The sequence below is a fragment of the Lepidochelys olivacea genome (genome assembly GCF_965140295.1).
Source record: "Lepidochelys olivacea isolate rLepOli2 genome assembly, chromosome: 6".
In the NCBI taxonomy this organism is placed as follows: Eukaryota; Metazoa; Chordata; order Testudines; family Cheloniidae; genus Lepidochelys; species Lepidochelys olivacea.
In genome coordinates this window covers 109,339,045-109,362,265 of record NC_140416.1, presented here as the reverse complement: position 1 = coordinate 109,362,265, position 23,221 = coordinate 109,339,045, and the positions used below count along the sequence as shown (strand labels likewise).

The following is a 23,221-nucleotide window of genomic DNA, read 5'->3' as shown; positions in this document are numbered from 1 at the left end:
TCAATTAGTCTTGCATTCTGAAGAGCATATACTGATAGTCCAACAGCTTCTATAAAATGGAGGGAATGGTTTAGAGGTCTAAGCATCAGATTTGGCATAACTGCATTCCTTGGAACTATAGATTTAGATCTTGGCAAGGTAAACTCAGCCCTTCTTCCTTCTGTGGGAGATAAACTGATTAACAGTTTGGATTGTTCTTAAGAATCATAGTAGTTTTATTTTACAGATGTTCAATGTGCTGTAAAATGAGCTTGTTGCATTAATGCATGCCACTATTTTCCTTATTTCCTGGATTGTAAACTCTTCAGTGTAGGGCTGATGTCACAACTTCTATATGTGGCATATATCTTTTGTGTCTGGTGAGTGACTTAGCTGTTGACTTCAGGAGTCCTGTGCATGTTCAGGTCTATGAAGTGCTTCTTCTCAAAACCAGAAGAGCTCTCATTGTAATGTATAAGCCTGAAGAAAGAGCTGTCTTCAAAAGTAACAATACCAAATAATTACAATAGTGCTGCAGTAGAACCTCACTTATCCAACGGCCTCAAGGGATATCCAAAACAAAGTATCAGATGAAAAGAGGAGCAAGCCACCTAGAGTAAGCCCTGGGTCCCCTCCTGTGAAACACAGTGAAGAAAATGCCAGATGGCTTTTCATAGTGACTGGTTTTAAAGATGCCGTATTCTGGGTGACACCAGCGTATCTGTACATGTCAAAGTGGAATGACTGGACTTTAATTTCCAAATAGAGCAGAACCTCAATATTGTTACAGCAAAAAGTCTTGAACATTAGGGGTCACTGATGGATAAGCATCCATGATTAAATTCTCCATAGAAAGAGTTAAAGATGCAATGCAGTCACGGCCTTCAGATAGTCATTAAGAGTATTATATGGGTTAAAACAACCTTTCTTCCTCTTAGACTTTTCTGTGTTACCTCTGTGTTGCACACACAAAAAAGGGCTGAAGGCCAGGCCACCTTTCTAAATGATGCAATCTAACAGGAGCCTTGCACTACTGGTTTCCCAGGTGTAAAGTACAGCCGCTGAGGGAGGAAAACAGGCACAGAGTGTGTTTAAGTAGGTGGATCTGTTTGAGAGAGAGACAGAGGTCCAAGGCTTCTTGGGAGAGGATAATCAGGTATTTCTGAGGTTTGTGCTGAGATAGGATAATGATCAATAATAATATACATTTATGTAATACTGTTCTTTCCAATGTATTCTAAAGTTCTTTGAAAACTAAAGAAGCTGAAACTATACAGAGGTCACTTAATTTACCACTGAATTGCAGCCATTTGTAGTGTGAAATGCAACATATTTTTTAACACTGCTCAGTACTACTTCAGAAGATGACTTCGTAGCAGAGTACCAATGTCGCCTAGTCTCTCCTCACTGTACCTCTGCCTATGTGTGCACATATGCTACTTATTGTGCTGCATAGTTTTTGCTGTTATCCCCCCACAGACCATCATATTGCATCCTATATTCTTAATCTGCTGAGTAACATTTTAAATTAAGGGAATGCTTATGTCCTATTAGTCATTAATGAATACTGAGCACTGACAGAACAATGCTGTTGTAGATAGTTTTAATTATGTATAAAGACTGCAATTTATATCAATTTATTATGACTAACTATAATGGTAGGCAAATTGAAAGCTGAAATCAAGCAGGAAAGGGATCTAGGTCAGGAATTCTCTGATAAACAATGGATTGAAATATGTAACCAAACACATAACCTTCATTAACTGGAAGATACCCAGTGCATGTATGTGATTGTAGTTATAGGATGTGTATCTTAAAAATCTCTATATAAAATTATGGTAACTATGATGATAAATATAATATTGAACCAGGGGATCTCAGGTCCTATCATAATTCTGGGACAAAGTTTCTAAAAGTTTTCTTGGGAACTCATAATTTATGTCAACCTCAAGTTTGCTTTATGATGGTGTCAGAGACCCAACACACCATTCAGGCAGAAAAGGTGTTAATACAGACCCCAACAAGAAGCAAGGCTAGAACTCACCTGCAGCTGCATTTATAAAAAGGCTTTGCAGTCAGAAAATGAAAAGGGGCCCAGGTCTGAAGGGTGCGAAGTGAGCGTTCTCCCTGAGAGGACTTAGATTTTTGTGTGCTGAAGGTACCTGAGAAGAACTGTAACATGGTCAGTGAGCAAAAGTCACCACTAGTCAGTGGGGATTTTCAGTGGGATTGACTGAATCATACTATCCCTTAAACTTTGTTTTTGGCAGAGTTGCATTAAGAGGCAAGTTATATCTGTATTTGGAGGTTTTTAAGGATAGAGGGAAATGGTCTATGGGTGAAGTTTACAGGGGATGAATAATCAAAGATCACACACAGAGCTTAACCTCAGCCAAAGCATCCTGGGTCACTTCTTAACAGGATGGAACTAACTAACATGACTGCTAGGTGAAACATCTACAAACTTGCTTCATGATCCATTTGACCTTTCTGTAGAGAGATGCAAAATTAAATTCACTGTCTACAGGCAGTTGAACTCAGCTCTACTAGTTCTATGGTGGGCAGCCTAATCACTAGGATATACTGGGATAGACTGCTCTCAGTCTCTCCTGTTGAAGCTGTGTATAACTACTTATTATTAGAGCAGCAACTTGAACTTGGTTCTCCCCCTGCCAGGTGAGCACCCTTACCTCTAGGCTATGCTGCTCTCAGTCTCTCCTGTTCATGTTGTTCTACTTTATATAAATACATAATTATTCCCTGAGCCAATGAGAGAGTGTGAGAACAACTCTACAGCCTGGTAATTAAGATCTTGGGGAAGGAGAGCTAATAATGGTGACTTGAAGAAGAGTGAGGTGTTTGATGCCCATTTTGCTTCAGTGTTCAATAAAAGGTGACCAGATACTGAATACAATTAATATTAACAACAAGGGGGAAGGAACATAAGTTAAAATAGGGAAAGAACAGTCTAAAGAATATTTAGATAAGTTAGATGTATTCAAGTCGGCAGGGCCTGATGAAATGTACCCTAGCTGAAGCAATCTTGGAACCCTTAGCAATTATCTTTAAGAACTCATGGAGGGTAGGTAAGGTCCCAGAGGCTTGGAGAAGGGCAGTGTGACAGAGTGCTGAGAACAAGCAGCTGAATCAGCACTCTGGCAATTGTAAATCCAATCCCCTCCTCCCCAGAGGGCCTGACTGAGGGACGGAGTGGCTAATTACTAGATCAGCCTGGGCTGGGGAGAGCTAAGATGATAATTAGCCCATTAACTGTAAGAATAGAAAAAGAGCACATGAAAGAAATGTGAAAAGACAGGGGCTGGAGTAAAGGGAGATTTCTGCTTTGAGAACTCTCTTCCCACTCTCATGATTGTATGACACTGTATATAGAATTGCTGCAAGGTCTATAAGAAGGTAGTGGTTGATATAACACAAAGTACACAGGTGTGGTTACAAACTGGAGGTGTCAGAGCCATTTGTGCAGGAAGGCAGGAGCAGAGGCAAACGTCGTTCCTATCTTTAAAAGGGGGAACTGTGGCGGTTCAATGATGAGACAGAACACAGCTTTATGCAAGCAAGCAGGCTGGTCAGCTGAAATGGGCTGCTGCCCCCAGCTTTCCACCTTCCCCTTTTATTATATTTCTCCCCCCTATGCATTACATACTTCTACCACAAAAAGACACACAAAGGAAAGTATGACGTTGATTAATATACTTGTTTACCAACTTTTATCTACTACAATCCTGGTTCTCAGGCCTTGATCGCAGGCTAAGAAAGCTTCCCACGGTCACTGTCTTTTAATCAGCTTCTCATGGTTCATATCTAGTCCTTGTCCTTGGATAGAGCAATGTGTGCATTGCTTCTACAAAACAGTCAGGGTGTGCCCTGACTGTTTCCAGGTGGAATAACTAAACATGAACCCTTCATCCCCCCGTTTTTTGTTTAATTATACTCGGCCATCTCATGGTAGCCATCAATTTGCTTTGGCATGCTATTTAACTCCCAGACAGACAAGGACATAACTCGGGGAGCTTGCCAGGGCGAATCTCCACAAAGTCTTAGCAAGGAGGGAATACATTGTACACAGCAGCAGCAAAAAATAAGCCCAATGATCACAAATACAGCATAACCAAAAAGTTGTCGCAGCCATTCTAGAGAGGGCAGCCAACCTGTAAGCCAATTCCAAAAGCCCTCAAACCCCAGATCCTGGTGTATGTGTGCCGTAAGATTGGCCAATTCGGCCAGTCTACTTTCTATGGAATAACTATTATCAGTTAAATTAAAACACACATATGCCGAAATGTGGAACAGCCTATGTTCCTATAGGAACAGCCTATAGCATCCGAGAGTGCTGAAGGAATTGGCGGCTGTGATTGCAGAGCCACTGGCCATTATCTTTGAAAACTCGTGGCGAACCGGGGAAGTCCCGGATGACTGGAAAAAGGCTAATGTAGTGCCAATCTTTAAAAAAGGGAAGAAGGAAGATCCTGGGAACTACAGGCCAGTCAGCCTCACCTCAGTCCCTGGAAAAATCATGGAGCAGGTCCTCAAAGAATCAATCCTGAAGCACTTGCATGAGAGGAAAGTGATCAGGAACAGCCAGCATGGATTCACCAAGGGAAGGTCATGCCTGACTAATCTAATCGCCTTTTATGATGAGATTACTGGTTCTGTGGATGAAGGGAAAGCAGTGGATGTATTGTTTCTTGACTTTAGCAAAGCTTTTGACACGGTCTCCCATTGTATTCTTGTCACCAAGTTAAGGAAGTATGGGCTGGATGAATGCACTATAAGGTGGGTAGAAAGCTGGCTAGATTGTCGGGCTCAACGGGTAGTGATCAATGGCTCCATGTCTAGTTGGCAGCCGGTATCAAGTGGAGTGCCCCAAGGGTCGGTCCTGGGGCCGGTTTTATTCAATATCTTCATAAATGATCTGGAGGATGGTGTGGATTGCACTCTCAGCAAATTTGCGGATGATACTAAACTGGGAGGAGTGGTAGATACGCTGGAGGGGAGGGATAGGATACAGAAGGACCTAGACCAATTGGAAGATTGGGCCAAAAGGAATCTGATGAGGTTCAATAAGGATAAGTGCAGGGTCCTGCACTTAGGACGGAAAAACCCAATGCACAGCTACAGACTAGGGACCGAATGGCTAGGCAGCAGTTCTGCGGAAAAGGACCTAGGGGTGACAGTGGACGAGAAGCTGGATATGAGTCAGCAGTGTGCCCTTGTTGCCAAGAAGGCCAATGGCATTTTGGGATGTATAAGAAGGGGCATAGCGAGCAGATCGAGGGACGTGATCGTTCCCCTCTATTCGACATTGGTGAGGCCTCATCTGGAGTACTGTGTCCAGTTTTGGGCCCCACACTTCAAGAAGGATGTGGATAAATTGGAGAGAGTCCAGCGAAGGGCAACAAAAATGATTAGGGGACTGGAACACATGACTTATGAGGAGAGGCTGAGGGAGCTGGGATTGTTTAGCCTGCAGAAGAGAAGAATGAGGGGGGATTTGATAGCTCCTTTCAACTACCTGAAAGGGGGTTCCAAAGAGGATGGCTCTAGACTGTTCTCAATGGTAGCAGATGACAGAACGAGGAGTAATGGTCTCAAGTTGCAGTGGGGGAGGTTTAGATTGGATATTAGGAAAAACTTTTTCACTAAGAGGGTGGTGAAACACTGGAATGAGTTACCTAGGGAGGTGGTAGAATCTCCTTCCTTAGAGGTTTTTAAGGTCAGGCTTGACAAAGCCCTGGCTGGGATGATTTAACTGGGAATTGGTCCTGCTTTAAGCAGGGGGTTGGACTAGATGACCTTCTGGGGTCCCTTCCAACCCTGATATTCTATGATTCTATTCTATGATTCTATGTGATGTTTTAAGAGCAGAAAATCAATGGCTGCTCTGTTATCCAAGATTGCATCCCTTAATTCATGTTGCTCTGTGTTAAGTAGGGCAATTGCCTGGGATGTTGTATTAATTGCCTTTGCTGCAAAGCATGCCAGGGTATTTAAAGTTCTGGCTGTATAAGTGGCAAGAGTGGGGACCCTAACAATAGAGGCCGCTAAAGCAGTATACTCAGCACGACTAAAAATCTCAACATCTGCAACACAATTATCTGAAAGGGGTACACTTCTTCTACTACGCTTTTGACCGGCAAAAGGCAATATAAGCGTCATTCTACTAAGACAGCAAAGGGTGCCATCACTTAAATTTGCGGGAATATAACTAAAGGTGCGTGAACCGCAAGTAAAAAACCACCCTGATGGTAGGATGATATGGCCATAATTGTATGAAACATTGACAGCATGGGAACAATTTAAAAGGGGTTGAGAAATTTTTCGACAGCCCAAGGGCACCTTTGTACTAGTGCAGTTAATCACACGCGTACAGGTGACATTGTCGGCCCCGGCCGGGTACGGTGTGTGGAGGGATATAGCCGTGTGAGGCAGAGTATAGTTGGCCTGGCCCCAATTAGCCATGCCAGAGTACTGGGAAGAGAGATTTGCATAAGCAGAGAGCATTGTCTCATTCCCTATCTCCTCAGGGTGATGACATACTGGAATAAGGCATGTACCTAACAAATCTCCGGCTGCTACAGAATCAGATAAACAAAAGTGGGTAACATTTGCTATTGAAGCCAATCTTTCCCATATGTTATATGTCATTCGGGCTCGTAATGGGGGAAGTGCTCCCGAGCCAACCCCTACAGGAAATAGCAGGCACAAAAGGCATACAATCATCACAGAATTAGCAGTGATTTGGGCGAGAATCGCCACAAAGTCTCAGGAGCCTCTGGTTGTTGATCTGCTGCCAGTCTTCGTTGAGCCGCGGCGACCAATGCTTTTACTGCTCCCCATGTCACGGGCCGGCTTGGGACGCTACGCCTCCTCCGTTTCCGTCCCGCCGTTGCCGACTCGGGAGGCAACGCGGTCTCCTCCAAAGTCAGCTGAAACTCTGGTATGGGATTCGACAGCCCCTGGTGACATGCCATGCTGTTTCAGTGCCGGTCGCACACACCGGGCTGGAACCCACAACGGTCCTGCAGGAAGAGACACAGCAGCATATCCCCGACCCCAAGTGATTAGAGGTACTGGGCCCAGCCACTGCGGATCGGGCAGCTGATGGTAAAAGACATGCGGTCTTTCCAGTACCTCAGATTTGTGAAAATGCCGATCCGCAGGGGTCTGCTGATCTGCGTTCAGCATTAAATTATTTAAAGTAAACAAAAGGATATGCATTTGTTGTTGAATGTCTCCTAAGGTTCGGAGACGCAGCTCCCCTTGTTTTAATTGTTTATCAAGCAAGGTTTTGAGCTTGCGATTGGCACGTTCAACAATGGCTTGGCCCGTGGAATTATAAGGGATCCCGTGTTTAAGATGGACGTCCCATCGGGCACAAAAGGTGGAGAGGGCTGTGGAGCAGTAGGCTGGGGCATTATCCGTTTTAATCTGGCTTGGGCGACCCATAACAGAAAAGCAGGCCAGCAAATGGTGAATAACTTTGGGAGTGGCTTCCCCACGCTGTGGGGTTGCCCAAAGGAACCCCGAATAAGTATCAACGGAAACGTGTAAAAACGAATAGGGGTGGAATTGTGGCACGTGAGTGACATCCCTTTGCCACAGCTGATTCGCTGCAGTGCCTCTGGGGTTAACGGCATAAGAAAAGGTAGGGGCAGCAGCGGCACAGTGGGGGCAGGAACGAACAATGGAATGTGTGTGATCAGCAGGAATGTGAAACTGCCGGGCCAAAACAGAGGCAGACTGATGAGAAAAGGCCTGGCTTTCAATGGGGTCAGAAAAAAGGAATTTACCTGACCACGCAACGCGCAATCGGCGCGCGCATTGCCCTCAGTGAGTGGCCCAGGCAGAGGGGTATGACTGCGAATATGAACAACAAAATAAGGGAAATGACGAGTGGCAATGAGATACTGCAAAGACAAAAACAGGCGAAGGAGGTCCGCATCAACCTGAGGGGTAATGAGGGCAAGGGGTAAATGATCAATTACCTGATAAACATAATGGGTATCCACAATTAAATTAAAGGGACAATCAGCAAAAAGTTGAAAGGCCAAAATAACAGCAGCCAATTCTGAACGCTGTGCGGAACGCTGAGGCAGTGTAAAACGAGAATGCCAACGAGGGGGTTTACCCAATTGATAAGTGACTACACCTCGGTGTGGAGAGCCATCAGTAAAAAGAGTGACAGCGGAAACAATGGGTTGAGAGTGGCTAAGACAATGGACAATTAGGGGCACCTTTTGGGTAATTACCAACCGAGGATCTTTTGGGGGATTATAAGAAATCTCTCCCACATAATCACAAAGAGCAACCTGCCAGGCCAAGGAGGTGTGGCACAAAGAATCAAATTCACTACGGGACAAGGGGAACACAATGGCAACTAAATCAGTGCCAGTGAGTTGCACTGCACGGTGGCGGGCTTTACGAACAAGATCAGACAGGGCATCTAAATATGGATAAATGTTCCGAGGAGGAGTGGATGAGAGGTATAGCCACTCTATGATAGAGATGGCTGTGTCCGTACGGGGTACAAACAGAGCCGCAGTGGGCGTATGAGGGGTGGCAAGAAGAACCAACCGTAGGGGACGGACCTCTGGGAGTCTGTCCACAAACTGCTGACTCAATGCTGCATTGATCTGTCGAATGCAGGCAATGTGCTCCTCAGTGATGGCAATAACTGCATCCGGTGCCCGGGCTCCACGTAGGAGCTCGAACAACGGCTGCAGCATTGAGGTGGGGAGACGAAAGTAGGGCCGAATCCAATTTAAATGACCCAAAATCTGTTGTAATTTAACAAGGGTTAGGGGTTGAGGTAGAATTAATTCCGGACGAACCGGAGCAGCACAGGTTTGTAAAACCTTATGTCCGAGGTAGTGGTAGGGATAAGAGCGTTGGATTTTTTCTGGTGCCACTAACAGGCCATTTTGGCCGAGAATCTGAGACAAAGATTCAAGGTGTTGTGCCGTGACCTGGGGACCACTAAGCAAAATGTCATCCATATAATGGTAGACCTGTAGCGTAGGGTACCGGGCACGGAAAGGGGCGAGGGCCCGATCCACAAAAAGCTGACACAAGGTTGGACTATTTTGCATTCCCTGGGGCAAGACCTTCCACTGATACCTTTGAGAGGGTTGCTGATTATTATATTGTGGCACCGTAAACGCAAATTTTTCGCGATCTTGTGGGCAAAGCGGGATGGTGAAAAAACAATCTTTTAAATCTAACACACAAAGCTGATCGGTTTGAGGAATTAAATTTGGATTTGGTAAGCCAAACTGCAAGGGGCCCATAGGTTGGATGCGTTTATTTATTTCCCTTAAATCATGTAACAGCCGCCAAGCTCCAGATTTTTTCTTGATAACGAACACCGGGGGGGTCCAGGGACTAGTGGAGCTCTCCAGTCGCTGTGCTTGCAAATGCTGCTGCACAAGCGAATGAACCGCTTTCAGCTTTTCTAGAGGGAGGGGCCACTGGTCAATCCATACGGGCTCTAAGGATTGCCATACCAAGGGTAATGCGGAGGGCACGGTGGGTGAGGGAGGGTTTTGGGCCATCAGATATTAATATCGAGGGTGGTGTCCAGCTTTGTAAGTAAATCATGGCCCCAAATATTGAGGTGGACAGGGAGCACAAAAGGGCGGATAGTAGCCCTTTTGTGCTCCCTAGTGGAGGTACGGCCTCCCGGTTTAGAGACTGTGACCCAAGACAAACTCTGGCGCCCGGGTTTACTACCCCCCATCCCCCACAACTCTTTAGAAGGAACCATAGGCCAACTGACCGGCCACTCCGGATCACGAATCACCATAACGTCAGCTCCAGTGTCCACCAGCCCTGTAAAAGGAACATCATTTAAGAGAAGTGTTAACTGAGGTTTCGAGAGGCGGACTGACATCGTCAGAGCAACAAGTGGAGAGGACGTGCTGTGAGATGGCGAGTGAGACAACGTTGATCCAAAGCTGCCTCCGCCCCGAGTTCGATCCTCTGCAGCTGCACCTGATAGGGGACTAAAATCAATTGTGCAATTGACCGTCCACGCGGGAGCGAGTGTGGAAGATGAGTCCACACCTGAACCTTAATAATGCCGGTGCAATCGGCATCAATGACCCCTGGAATGACAAAAAAGCCCTGTTTCCCAGCATGTGAGCGAGGGAGAACGAGACCCACAAAGCCGGCAGGGAGAGGTCCCGTCACCTGTGTAGGTATGGCGCAGACCTCCCCTGGCAGCCGAAAATCAGTGTCCTCCTGCATGATCAAATCAAGCCCTGCACTTCCAGCAGTCGCCGCCCTCATAGAGTCTACGGATTTTAAGGCAGAGGAACGGTTGTATGAGTGGGAAACACCCCCGTTTGGCCCTGGGTTCGGGGGGGACCCGTCGCACGGTTTCCCGACCCGCTATGACACTGATTAGCTCAGTGATAACCTTTCCGACACTTGGGGCACTTCTTTGAGGGTTGGGCGGGTGCCTTTGATGAGTGGCACTCCTGCTGAAAGTGACCCTCCTTACCACAGCGGTAACAACGCTTCCCCTCCTTCCTGGTTTTTCTCAGGGCGGCAGCCAGAACTCCAGCCTTATGGGCTTGTGTGCCGATGTTCTGGCACGCCCGCAGCATATCTGAGAGCTCTAAAATGTCAGAGGCTTGCGCCGTCTGGAGAGCACGGCGGCAATCCTCGTTTGCATTTTCAACCGCCAGTTTTAACAGGATCTTTTGAGCTGCCTCAGTGTTATCCACCTGTCGGAGGATAGCCTCCTGCAATCTGTTGGTAAAATCCAGAAAGGACTCTGATGCACCCTGACGGATACTGACAAAGCTTTTGGTAGGCTTGCCTGAATCCGGGACCTTCCGGAAAGCATGCTGGGCGCAGGTGGAAATAATGGGGAAGATGGCCTGAGGGAGTTGAGACTGCATCTCAACAGTAGCAAACTGGCCCTCCCCTGCCAAATGCTCATAAATGATACCTTGCTCTCTATATACCTGGGCTTGGTGTTCCGCCATCTGCCGATTCTCACTAATCCAAATAACATACTGACTGGGTGTTAACATCATGCACAACAGCGATTTCCAATCTTCAGGGATTAGGGAGTACCCAGTACCTATCCCTTCAATGAGACCACGCACAAAGGTGCTAGTCAGGCCGAACTCACGAATTGCTTTCTTTACCTCTCTAATCACCGAGTAAGGCAAAGTGACCCAGGTTCCAACGGGGTTGCCCTGGTCATCATTCTGCCAGGTCACTGGACAAACTGAGACCAGATCAGCCAGCTCCTCCGCTGTAATATCTGAGTGAGTCTTCGCTGCGTGAACCATTTGTTGCACCAGCGAAAGCCGCTGAGCAGACGCGGACGACCCTCCGGGGGGCCCCGAAGCATGGGGCCCCACGGAGGGAGGGTGATCACACACCGGCTCCGGTGGGGAAGGCCAGGGAGGAGGTGGTAATAGAGGCACTGGGGGCGAAGCAGGGGGAGGGATGGCTGCAGGAGCGGATGGGGGTGGTGGGATCGGCAGCCCCTCTGTTGGCGCGGGAGAGGGCCTTTCCGAGGCGACATGCTGTGTTGCATCGGTAGAAGGGGGGATGGCTGCAGGAGCCGACGGGCGTGGCGAGGGCCTGTCCGAGGCGACACGCAGTATAGCGTTGCGGCAGAGGTGCCAGGCATGTAAAGCCTGCACGGGCGCCTGAGGCTCTTTGTGCAATGTCTGGCCCAATCGCTCCCAGTCCGCTAGCTTAAGGGTTCCGGCTTCAGGGTACCACGGGCACTGGGCACACACCTCCTGTAGCAGGAGAGTGAGTGCTCGAGCGGGGCAGTCATGCTGAGCCTTACGCAGCAAATACTGTAGCTCATTGCGGTGTTGCACTTGCAAAGCAGAGAGGGAGCTTCCCATACTTACCACAATGAAAAATACTCACCGGGATCCACGAAGCGGATGAGTGACGCGTCTGAAACCCTTGCCGGGCGAGGTGAGTGCTGAGGGCCCCACGTTGGGCGCCAGTTGTGGCAGTTCAATGATGAGACAGAACACAGCTTTATGCAAGCAAGCAGGCTGGTCAGCTGAAATGGGCTGCTGCCCCCAGCTTTCCAATTTCCCCTTTTATTATATTTCTCCCCCCTATGCATTACGTACTTCTACCACAAAAAGACACACAAAGGAATGTATGATGTTAATTAATATAATTGTTTACCAACTTTTATCTACTACAATGCTGGTTCTCAGGCCTTGATCGCAGGCTAAGAAAGCTTCCCACGGTCACTGTCTTTTAATCAACTTCTCATGGTTCATATCTAGTCCTTGTCCTTGAATAGAGCAATGTGTGCATTGCTTCTACAAAACAGTCAGGGTGTGCCCTGACTGTTTCCAGGTGGAATAACTAAACATGAACCCTTCAGGGAACAAAGAGGACCAGGGAACTATACACCAGTCAGCCAGACTTCAATAACCGGAAAGAGACTGGAACAAATTATTAAACAAGCAATTTAGAAACACCTAGAGAATAATAAGGTTATAAGTCATAACTGACATGCATTTGTCAACAATAACTTATGCCAAGCGAACCTAATTTACTTCTTTGACAGGGTTACTGGGGAAGCTACAGAAATGTGGTCTATAAGGTGGGTACACAACCCATTGAATGATAAGATAAACAACAAGATAAAATTCAATAAAGACAAGTACAAAGCACTATGCTTAGGAAAGAAAAATCAAATGCAGAACTAAAAAATGGGGAATAACTGGTTAGGCAATAGTGCTGCAAAAGAGGATCAGAGGTTTATAGTGGATCACAAATTGAATATGAGCCAACAATGTGATGCTGTTGCAAAAAAAGCCCTACTTTTCTATAATTCTGTGTAGTCACTTGGGAGGTAGGAGATGCGGATTAAAATTTCTTCTCTATTTGATTCAGAGAAGGGATTTGAATCCAAATCTTCTACCCCCCAGATGTTTGCCCTAGGCCTTGTCTACACTACAGAGTTAGGTTGATGCAAAGCAGCTTACATTGACCTAACTATGTAAGTGTCTACACTAAAATTTTGCTCCTGCTGACAGAACTTTCTGCTATCCTGACTTAATAACTCCACCTTTACATGAGTCAATGTTGATGTCGTTAGGTCGATGCAGTGTCAGTGTAGACACTGGTTGCTTACGTTGACTGTTTCTGGCTTTCAGAAACCCTCCCACAATGCCCCACACTGACAGTACAATAGGTGCAAGCACTCCTGGTGAGGATGCTCCCTGTTGCCATAAGGAGCAAAGTGATGTAATTACTGCGTTGACTGTATGCCAATGTAAGTTAGGTCAACTTCATTTTGGTCTTAACCACGGCACGAAAGAGTCATTTTCTTTCTTTGGCCCAATGAATATTTACACAGTTCTACAAAGGGGAACAGTGTCAAAAGGAAAGTATGAAATTCCCCCTACTCCAGAATAATCTATAGCCCATAGGCACGATGCCCACGTTATAATGGGGACATCTTAGTTCAAGTCCCTGCACTAACATGGGTATTCAAACCTGGGTCTTTCACATTCCGGGCAAGCGTCCTAACCATTGTGATGAACATACTGACCAAATCTTCTGATATGTCTGGGAGACTCCTGTTTTCAACAAAAAAAGCCCGATTTAATAGTGTTACCTCCTGCATAAAAATAACAAAAAGCATCAATTTATGCCAAATTAAAAAATATAACAACATTACTCAGAATCATATGCATCAGCCATGCTGCACATCAGCAGAGGCTGCGGAGCAGGAAGTAGGGGACACCTGGGTCCATAACATGACTGCTTTTTGGCGGGGCCAAACGTGAATGGCACTACAATCCTGTATGACAGGACACAATGCCACTCACTCAATCTCTCTGAAATTAATTTGAAAATGATGGTCAGTATGGTGCTAAATGTTATAAGGGACAGACTCCCACCCACTTTGCTGACCAGGAATACATTTTCCCAGTTGAAACTAATCAGATCAAATTCGCAAATAGTTTCACTTGACCAAAACTGCATTTTTTGGCATAAACTGTTTGGCTGGAAAATTTTGCCCAGCATGACACTTGGGAGCCCTAGCCACTGGATTACATCTGAAGAAAATTGGCTCTCCTAATTCTTTGTATAAAATATGGAACTCTGAAATGAGGGCTGTGTAATGATGACCTGCATAATGAGATCCTAGAGAGATCCACATTTTGCCGTTAAAAATCCTTACATAAGCGGTCTGTTCAGAGTTACTGTATTTAACGTTGGTTCCCTATTTAATGAATATTTACTACAGACCTCTACTTCCTTCTCTGCTTCCTCTTTGAAGGTGAAGGAGGTAAGGGGGGGGTTCACTTTTGCTCCTCTGCTGTCCTGTTACTGTATGTTCTAAAAATTAACTAAATAAAATGGTTCAACTTTTAAGATAAACAAATCCACCAATTTCATCCCCATCCCTTTTGGGAAGGATAAAATGATAATTTACTGTGCTTCACCATTGCCTTTACACCCAACAGTTTATAATTTAAATAATCAAAGAAATATTCCATAACTACTATCATTTGATACATTAGCTAGTTTATCAGTCTCTCTGGAATAAACAATGATTGACATTGCTTTTGCCTCTTTCATCTAGAGAGCCAAACCATGGGCTAAATTGTGTCTGTTAGACACTGGCCCATGAGGGGGTTAAAGTAGAACTAGAACCATGCTCTTTAGGAGGCTTGTGAGGTAAATAAGGAAAAGTCCCATCCCCATGAACTCAGTGGGAGTTTTGCCATTGACTACAGGGGGTCCAGGATCTCGCCCTCTCCATTTTGCCTCTCAGACCTCCCATAGGAGCGTGCCCACTGCTACATCCCTTAAAGGGTGGAGCAAGCATTCTCCCCTGAGGCCAGCAATCTCTGCTGGTTGGTGCAGAGAAAGTTTGGACCATGGGACCACCTCTTTACTGCTGCTTTATGGGGGCTAGAGCATGCAATGATGCTGCGGGGAGGGGGGGAGGAGAACCGGGAATGACTTTGCTCTCAGGACTACCATCATTCCTGACACAGGAAGGAAGAGACTCCTTGTGCCCTCTCTGCAGAAGTCAGACCCAATCTCATGTTCTCTATATAACATTAACAAAATTCAGCCAGAGCTGGGGAGCAGCATGGTGTATTTAAAATACCTCATACAGCAACACTGCACAAGAACAAGTCCTTCTCCATTTGAAACTCTAGAGAAATATTAGGTAGAATGGAACATTATCCAAATTGTGAGGTATTCGAGACACCAGGGTTACCTCTTACTCTTGTGAAAATGATGTGGGATTCTGAATGACCACATGGCACCAGGGCCTCACTTTCCTATCTCATCCAATCAACAATAAGCATTTCCAAGCATTGTGCCTACTTAATCACTACTGGAGCACATTTGTCCCTAGAAGTTTCCCATTAAAGTACTGACCCAGAGCAATCCGCTTAATTTATTAAGTCTGACACTATCACAGCTCATAGTAATATGACACCAGAGATACTCCTGTCTAGATAAATACATTTTAATGATTGAAATAAAGAGTATTTTTTTCTTAGTTCAACAGTGAAGATGTGAGGATGGAGGATCATGGAAATTTTTAAGAAGGGAAGAAAAAAGACAGCATTATGCCACAAGGTGGCAGTCTCAGCATATAGTTCAGCTGAGGTGTTAATTAAAACTTTCAAGGTGTTTGAGGAAATTCCTTCCATCCAATAACACAACCTAAACCAGATGAATAATGATTAATTTAAGGGTAGCACTCCTTCATGTACATTTCCATGAAACTATAATTACTCAGACAGTTGTTACATTTATTTCAGTGTTTCAAAATCCTAGGGGGAAAAGAAGAAGGCACATTAACTCACTGTTTTCTTGATGTGCCCTTGCTTAATTGTTTATTATATACTCTAACAGTTTTGCCTTAACATCCTCGTTCTTCTACGCATTTTCTGCAGTTAAAATAGCACTTTTTGGCATCTCTTTTTTTAATGTAATATTCTCCTGTCATCTAGTTGATCTCAAAATAATCCCTTCTTAATTTTTTTGGCGATGTAACTTTATTTTTTACAGTCTTCCTCTCTTGTGCTGTATGAGCTTTCAATTTAGGAAGAATTTCGTTCCCTTGTTCTTTTTTGTTTTTTTAAAAAAATATCACAACTTGCTCCAGCACTTTTCTAGGATTAAATGTATAGACCCGAACACAGCATTTGAAGTGCCTTTCCACTGAATTTCTTTGCTTTAGCAGTGGAGGATCTACTGCTTGTACATAAAAGTAGTTATTAGCTACTGTCCTGCATGACTGTTATTGCAATCAAGTTGAAGGGACGGTAGTGGATAAGTGGAATGACCACATTAAAGAACTGCTGATCAGCACCACAGAAAGTCACTGTAAAATAGCAAGAAATCCTGGAACTTGATGTATTGTGGTAAAGCAAAGGACAACACAAGATAATGACTACAAACTAGCACTGTGACAAGGTACCATTGACAGCAATGTACAAATTCTATTGCAGATATTATGATTGTCCTTCCTGATAATCTCTCTGTAGATTTCACTTTCAATAACAGCCATGTAATGAACAGGCCAGTCCTGCTGCTATTGAATCCAGAATCTTGTCATTGACTTCAATGTGAGCAAGATCAGGCCCAAAGGGTGTGTATTTAGTACATATGCAAATATAATTCATTGCAAGAAGAAAATGGGGCCTGCAACAGAGTTTAATACAGGAGTATTCAGTCATTTTCTCCCTGTGTTTGTAAAAATCTACTTGTTAACTTCCCTGTCTGATCATTGAAAAGATCATTTAAATATTCTAAAGCTCAGTTCTTACTCCTACATCATCTGACCCCAAAACCTCAATATATTCCCAGCCATTCACAAAACTCCAATCTCCAAAGGCATGAACAATGCAGTGCTTGTTACAAAGCAGGGCATGAGCTCATCCATTGTAGTCATTCTACTGCTTTGGCTCCTCTTCCAAAGTGAAGTTTTGTGGCAATTTATGAATGTGTACAGGGGAACTAGTGCTTCACAAACTTGGGTTGAATCTTCATAGAGTAAAACTGAGTAGATTGCAGCCTTATAGCTGATGTAAGAATAGGATTTCTGAATGCTGGGAAACACTGGCTGTTAATATAATACAGTTCAGTTTCAGTTAAAAATGCAAAGTCTCTCAAAGGATTAGAGAAGCAGTATCAGAGTATAGTTTGTGAGCATCCATACAATCTGATACTTAGATAATCCTTTCATCGCTTGACATTCAGGACTGAAGTGAAACAAAGGTGATAAAAGAAGAAATGCAAATTGGCAAGTTTTGAAGTTAAAGATACAATTTACGGAGGTTTAAACTGTCAGAGAATTTCTCTAACAGCTGCTTTTCATGTAGATGAGTTATAATTGTATGGGAATGACCCATTTTAATTGGATTAGCTTTGCTTTCAGTGTAGAGCATTTCAGCAATGCAGTTGCTCCACCAGTTGCTCAAGCTGTGAAGTAGAAAACTTGGATAAAATGGTGCCTTGCAACCTGGTTCCCTGCAATCCAGTGCTTGATGGATGCTACGCACTGATCAGCTGGAGATCATGAAAAGACAACACAACCAAAGGGCAAACTAAGGGCTTGATCCTGCAGATGTTTACTAGCAAGAGCAGTACAGACCAGCACGAATTTTCCCATGGATACAACTGGGTCGTGTTTGCCAGTTGGGGCTGTAACTCCATCCTATATTTTCATGTGTGTGAAAGCATAAAATAACATGAGATGTTTTTTATCTCAATATAATCTAGATAAGAAATGAGCCCAGGGTTCAGGATGCTAGGGTGCGAGTGGGAAGACCTCCATTCTATTCTGAGGTCTGCTCCCCACTTGCTGTGTGACCTTGGGAAAGTCATTTCACTTTTCTATACCTCCAATGTCCCAATCTGTAAAAATCAGGATATTGATACTTTCCTTTCTAACAGTTTGATTCAAAGTCCTCCGAAGTCAATCGCAAGACTCATATAGGCAGGATTAGATGTTTATTGGTAAATGTCAGTAAACATCTATTTCCCTGTACACACACAAATGGACAAAAAATGTCCATCTATAATAAAAATATTCAGAAAGGCAAAGTAAAAAATTGCTGTTTGAGAACCACTTATAAGTTTGATTTAAAGATATTTCCTTTGACACGTGATGTTGACAATTCATGTTTTAAACATTATAAAGCTTTAAACTGATAAAAATCGGGGGGGAAATGCTTACAAATAATCATCTATAGCTGTTGAAATTATTAAAATAAAAATTGAATTTTGCCAAAGCCGAACTGTAGAAAAGCAAAAGGGCCCAACCCATTTTTTTCCCTTTTGTGTTTCCCCTTTAGAACTCCACCATAACTGAGTTGAACCTGAAAAAAAAAAAAAACAACCCAGCTGCATATGCCCTTATACTTTGCTAGGTGGGGTTTTGGAATCTGCACCAGGATCCAGATCCAAATTTTTTTACCTCTGATCTGTTGGGGGTAAAACTTGGGAAACTGAGTCATTGCTCACACAATTTAGGCTTAATCGATTTTTGCCTTTATTTATACAATTCCAGACAGAATTATTGTCACTTATAATGTCTGAACACATATTTATAAAAGACAAATAATAATAGACAAGGTAGAATTGGTAAACGAGCCCAAATTACAACATTCTGGGGCACTGGGAAGTCCATGATAGTCATTGCCTTCTCTGATCCCTTGGTCTGATTCTTCAGCCCTATCTTTCAGTTTCTGGTCTGGTGTTTCTCCAGTTTTTGAGCCTTCCCAGAAAAGGGATTTTTAAAATTTATCATTGCATGTTTGTGTAGCTTTTACTTGCATCTCCTAACACAATCTATTACCTTTGTTCTGTCAGCAGTAACAACATTTTAAGCAGATCAGCAATTCTGTGTAAAAGAATTGGCAAAACCACATTTCTGCCAGCAAGACCTTGGCCTAAGTGTTACCTTATCTGTATTAATTCATTATTCATAATTGCAAATCATTAAAATACAGCTAACAAAGCTTTTAATCTTACCATTGAACAATCCTTCATCTTATATTTCAATGTTGTAAGTCAGTGTATGTTATCCCCTTAAGCTATTTGGGGAGGGGAGTTTGGAGAGCACGCTATGATTCTTTACTGTCAACATTTCTTATCTTCTTTAAACATGTTTTTCATTCAAAGTCCAGTTTTGTTTGTGAGTCATTACAAAGAAACTTCATTAGATGTTTTCTTGTGAATACATTTTGAAAGCTGGCTTAATTTTAGGACCTTGATATTTCATTGCTTTTAATGGTACCCCAACAGGCCTATCTCTGAACTTTGCTATTAATTAGGACAATACAATAATCTGTTTACGTAACACACTGAAATGGCAGTGAACTGACGTGGCAGTGAACTGAATAGAGAGTGGAGAGTTCTCACATTTTTATTTATCATTTCTCCACTGAGATAAACCCCTTTGAAGCCATTTTCTTATGGTTGTCCATTAAAAAAAATAGACAGTTCATATATCTCCCATCTACAAAACAGCTACCCTCTCTAAAAGTTCTCTGTATTATTGGAACATTTTAAAAGCTAAATCCAGTGTCTATTCAAATAATTAACTAATTAATCTAAAATGGGTGTAAGTTAAGCAAATAATAGAACAACTGCAGAATATATAATTACTATAGCCAATTTGTGACTATCTAAGACTATATTGTTTGGAAGTTCCTGGCTTACGCAGTGTTGCAACTCAGACCATCCAGAAGCAAAGGGCACCTACCACTTGAGATAAAGGAGAATCTCTTTTGGCAATATAGGGCCCATGACACACAACTGAGCAGTTCTTATTCTATCTATTAGGATGCAGTGATACATGTGTATTAACCTGATTATTCCAATAAGTTGCATTTTTAATAGCATCCTTTATTCAAGGAACTCAAAATACTTTAGATAATTAAGCATTGGAATACACAAGTGAGGCAGGTAAATACTGTCACCAATTTACACATGGATAGGGGTGGAAAATTGAACAACAGAGGGGTGAAAAGACTTGCCAAATATTACAAAGTGAGGCTCTGGCAGAGCAAAGAATAGAACTTAGAACTCCCATCTCTGTGTTTTAACCATTAGTCCTGCTGTCTCCCACCATGAAGATAAAATATTTCCATATTTAAGTTGTTTTGCAGGTAACCTCTGAACTGGAGACACTCAAATGCATCATAATCCAAAGTAAGCATGATCAGCCAAGATTTGTGAATATTTTAGCCAATGCCTTGCTTATGAGTGGTAAATAGTATGTGAAAAAGCCAACAGAGTGCATTTAATGTTTTGTTATTTTCAGGGACAAGACTATGCAAAGACATGGAATTCAGGAAACACTACTGGTAAATATTGTCTGTTTAATAACACATTTATCAGCGCACAAAGACAGTGTATCACAAATATATGTCCTTAAGTACATTACAATGCTAGTCTTGTGCAGGGAAATTTAGCATTCCTCTTGCACTGCTGCATCTGAACGTGACTTGTTATGCAAAGGTTGCCTATAGTTTGCTTATATCATTAATAACCAGTAGGTGATTCTTCAAACACCTCATCCGCTGCTCCATTTTGAAAGAATGATGTAAACAGCCAGCAAAATTTTCCACAGAGACGCTATTCATGAACATAGTTTCTGATGCTTTGCAGAGTGCTAACTGCAGTTTTTAGTTTCCTGGGAATAAAGCCTATTAAGCAACCCTTCTGTTAGAATTGCCATAGCAACCCTCACACAATGCCAATGTCCTAGATTTTCTCCAGCCTCTTGTTTCTGAACTGACGACAGTGATTTTAATGCTCCTTGAACCAAATTTTTGCCTGTGGAGCCTGCTTTAGAAAAATGCTTTTAATCAGGGTTGGTTTTTCTCTTTTCTTTATGCCTGAGAAGAGAGTAGGGAAGGCTTTTAGCACAACATCCCTTTCTGCCTCCTGTAAGGCAAAGTTGGATAAAGACTATAAAAACAATGCCAGATTCTTCAATTTCAATATCAATCAGTGTTATGAGCCACCATGCAAATGATGCTGTTATTGTGTCTGTATGTGGGATGATTTTTCATAGACATTTTACATCTCTGGGTTGAGAGGTTTGGAAGGGATGGCACGAAAATAGAACATGAAGCTACAGACTAATTGCTGTTACAGAATCAGACCAACTCTCAGCTCTGAAAGTAGAATAGTACAAATTAGGGACTCAATTTAAATCAATTGGAGTGTTTCCATTGATTTAATGGCAGTTGGGTTTGGACCCAGTATGGTGACACTCCATAAAAAAGGGTGGGTTTCTCTGTTGATTTTAAGTATTTGCTGGGCACAAAATCTGAATGTTATTGCCAAGGTTCTGTAGCTGTAAGCTGTGGTGGTGAAGCCTCCATCAGTACCCATAGGCATAATTCAATAGCCAGGTCTAACACAGGGTGATAGCTGGCGACATGTGAGAGTGAGTAAGCAGGACTAGCACCTAAAGATCCTGTTCAGAGCCAATTCCCAGCAGCAGCCAGAGATCATGCTGTATCTGGCTCAAAACAGGCAAGATCAAGCTTCTTCTGCACCCTAAGGAACCATCCCAGCTGACAGTTAATAAACATATGGATAGATATTTACATTACAAATACATTCCCTTGTTTAATAGAAAAATCAATGGTACCTTAGCAAAATGGCCAAACTCTTATGGTGAAAATAGTAAATAATAAATGTATAGAGTACTATAGGGGCTCCAGCTATGTGATGTATAGCATAGGCACCATAGATTCCATCCCCAAATAAACTATCCCTTGGAGCAAATTGTGAACACCTTAATCACAGTGATATGAGTCAATAAGATTACTCAGGTAAATTCTCATCACTAAAAGGGGATTCACCATCTGATAGTAGATTAGTAAACATGACTATTTAATAACAGTGCTTAGCACTTACATATACGAAGTGCTATACAAACATTAACTAATTCTCAGAACACATCCCTGAGGTTGGGATGTGTTATCCCAATACACCTAAGGCAGTTGTGTCACAGAGTGGGTAACTGATTTGCCCAAACGAGCAGAAGGAAATTAGCATCAGATCTGGGATTTTTAGAGCTCATAGCTCCTTGCTGCTGCTCCGATGTTGAACCCACGTTGCCTAGTATATTGTTATACAGGAAGTGATTACAGCTCAAATACAAGTCTGAAGTCAGCCCCATCTTCCAAAATGGAGGATGACCTTTGGTCCCTGCTGCCTCATCCTTTTACAGCAATGACAGCTGCTCCACACTGGAGATGGTGGGGCAGGGGAAATGCTTTCCCTAGTATATTGACACACAGCAAGGCCTTTAAAAGAGGAGGTGATACAGCAGATTCCCCTGACCTATAAATATATAACACAAAGAATCTAAAATTGGAGGAAAACATTTCATAACAAATCTAGAGACCAGAAATTTTATAACTGGCTGAAATTTTATTTAACTATCGGTATTGAGCAAGACACTGGAAAGCCCAGTGTGCTGACTTCATCCCCACTGGGGCTGCAGAAGCTCTGGCTCATCATCCCTTTCAGTCCCATAAAGCTGTGCTTGCAGGAGAGTCTCACATTCCTGAACCAAACACTATCAAATTGTTCCATATAATCTCTGCCACAAAGTAGCCAGTTTCATTTCCAACTTGAGTGCTTGTACTGCGGCTCTCCTGGATGAGGCAGTGTAACTCTATATACTTCTCCTGATCAAAAGACCAAGAAATAGGCCACAGGGATGAAGGAACAGCTAGTTAGAGGAGGGGGTTTTAAAATACTGTAAACAGTAATACTGTAAACAGCTAGTTAGAGGAGGGGGTTTTAAAATACTGTAAATTGTTTTGACAAATGTTAGAGGAGAGAAGAGTGAAGAAGAATAGAAAGATCAGTTCAGCTTCTTAGTGCTCCTGTAACTTACCGTGTTTCTGGGTCCCAAAGTGAATGATTGAAGTTGAAAGATGATTAGTTTATACCCTGGCCTAAACATAAGAACGGCCATGCTAGGTCAGACCAGTGGTCCATCTAGCCCAATATTATGTCTTCTGACAGTGGCCAATGCCACGTGCTTCAGAGGGAATGAACAGTACAGACAAGCACCAAGTGATCCTGTTGTACACTCCCAGTTTCTGGCAATCAGAGCATGGGGTTGCGTCCCTGACCATCTTGGCTAATAGCCATGGATGGACCTAGCTTCCATGAACTTATCTAGGTCTTTTTTTGAACCCCG

General features: G+C 43.3%; 1 long non-coding RNA gene across 1 annotated transcript in view; it reads left to right on the top strand.

Annotated features, from left to right (window-relative positions):
- Positions 1-1,068: 1,068 nt before the first annotated feature.
- Positions 1,069-23,221, top strand: part of LOC311522895 — a 77,574-nt gene continuing 55,421 nt past the window's right edge. Inside the window, exons 1-2 of the long non-coding RNA XR_014712209.1 lie at positions 1,069-1,146; positions 20,312-20,354. This is a non-coding gene — a long non-coding RNA (uncharacterized lncRNA). The remainder of the gene's footprint in view (positions 1,147-20,311; positions 20,355-23,221) is intronic.